Below are 1,964 nucleotides of genomic sequence, written 5' to 3' on the forward strand. Positions count from 1 at the left end.
TCTGACTCGGGCCAATTCTCTCGACGAGCGTGAAACTCTATTACAGCCGGGAGGGCCAGCAGCTATGGTACCGTTTCGATTTGTCCCTGTGAAGGGTTCGTGCGATTTCTAGTGGCTAATAGAAAGGCTGCCCTCCACGAGTGCCACGAGGGGAAGAGGGAGGGAGCAAGGGTCGATTCGTTTGGACTTTTACTTAAAGCCAAACCGACCCCACATTCGTTTATAGAGATCGATATTATTGGGCCATTAGGCTGTCCGTTTAATTGGAGAAACGTCTGATCAGTTTCTGTCCCATACTACTTGCCAATTCACGCTGACACTGCAAAGCCGTTTCGTTCGTTCGATCTTTAAAAATTCGTGATTTAATTCCGTCAAAATTTCAACGATGCGATATTATTTCTGAATATATATATATATCAATTTTAATGTAATTTCTTTTAAATATCTTATCTTAGATAGAAGAAAGAAATCATTTATATATATATATATATGTTAAATGTGCAAGATTAAATATTTTTCACTCACAAAATTTCAACGATGCGTTATTTCTGAAAATATATATATATCAATTTTAATATAATTTCTTTTAAATATCTTATCTTAGATAGAAGAAAGAAATCATTTATATATATATATATTTGTTAAATGTGCAAGATTTCAACGATGCGTTATCTGAAAGAAAACAGAGATTAATAATCATATAGAAATTCATAAACGTGGAATAAAGTAATTGGATGAAAAAATTTTAACAAAATCTGAAGCATCGATTATTTAAAATAATCTAAAGTAAAATTTTTTTACCGCAATAGCAATATTTGTATAACTTTGTTATGAAAAAAAGTAAGGGAGAAAAAGGATATTTTTCTAGCGTCAGATCTATTTTTCTTGGAATTCTCGTTACGTTGACTTCCGGGACTAATTGAAGAGTCGAGGACCGACACGTCTATTCGCGTTACGTCCCCATGAGCTCGTCCGAAGGGTAGGAAGGATCTCAATCGTTCGCAAGGAAAGGAACACGATGGAATTTTTCTTTCTTTTTTGACCAGCTTAACGGATCATCTGAATAGAGAGGCCTCTTTCACGTAATAAAAGTAAATGGTGCGCATATCCTAGGTTCTCCAACCACCCGAATAAAAGGTATTCTGTTCTGGGGATCATCGATACACCTGTGCACCAACCCCTAATTTTTTTCTCTTTAGCCAGCCTTTCTCTCTCCCTCTCTCTCTCTCGATGTTTACTTAAAAGCAACCAGAAATAAATGCGCGTGCAGGTAGTTTAGATTTAGAAGATAATATTCGTCTCTTTTTTTTTTTTTTCATTTAATAATCTTCAAATGTGAATCTTCATATTAATTCTGAAATTGCATTAAATGTAGTTGTATGTTTGAAAGCATACATTATGGAAAAAATTTTTGGTACATGGTTTCAAAAAAGAGGACATAACCTTATTTTCTTCACCCTTGAGGCGAAAGTGCATCCATCGGTCGAGCGTGCGTTTAAAAGACAGGGGGCCGGTAAGAAAACTTACGTGACCTTCATCACGTGGGATTTCTATCCGATCCTTTTACTTTTCTAACTCTCGTTCCAATTAACCTTGAGGCCACGAAGCGGCTACGAGCCTCTTGCCCCGCAGGATGCGAGGGAGAGTATAAAGGGGGCAGTCGAATGAGATTAATTCAGAAATGACGACGAGTTCTTGTTGCCTCCCTGCGTACGATTATATACGATGGATATGCACAGAGAGAGAGAGAGAGAGAGAGAGAGAGAGGAGAGATGAACGAGATGGCTTCTTGAATATATGTGTGAGCACCACGATTCATAATACTCTTCTTTCCACTTTGATTTCATTCTTCATCCTTGTTTTTGTTCAATACAGCTTTTTTTATCACTTGTTTTACTTGTGATTAATTTTAGAATATATTTTTAAGATTCTTCTATTTTGAGTTCTGTATAGCATCTATCTTG

The 1,964-nt window shown here is 36.5% G+C and overlaps 1 protein-coding gene and 1 long non-coding RNA gene across 3 annotated transcripts in view; one reads left to right on the forward strand and one right to left on the reverse strand.

Annotated features, from left to right (window-relative positions):
• The window catches only part of LOC102677865 (5'-3' exoribonuclease 2 homolog), a 28,325-nt gene that overhangs the window by 11,544 nt on the left and 14,817 nt on the right, over positions 1-1,964 (forward strand). The window lies entirely within an intron of this gene.
• LOC102677768 overlaps positions 1,505-1,964 on the reverse strand; it is a 1,795-nt gene continuing 1,335 nt past the window's right edge. The window contains exon 2 of the long non-coding RNA XR_422746.2: positions 1,505-1,706. This is a non-coding gene — a long non-coding RNA (uncharacterized LOC102677768). The remainder of the gene's footprint in view (positions 1,707-1,964) is intronic.

The sequence above is a fragment of the Apis dorsata genome, unplaced genomic scaffold, assembly GCF_000469605.1.
Source record: "Apis dorsata unplaced genomic scaffold, Apis dorsata 1.3 scaffold_884, whole genome shotgun sequence".
Classification (NCBI taxonomy): Eukaryota; Metazoa; Arthropoda; class Insecta; order Hymenoptera; family Apidae; genus Apis; species Apis dorsata.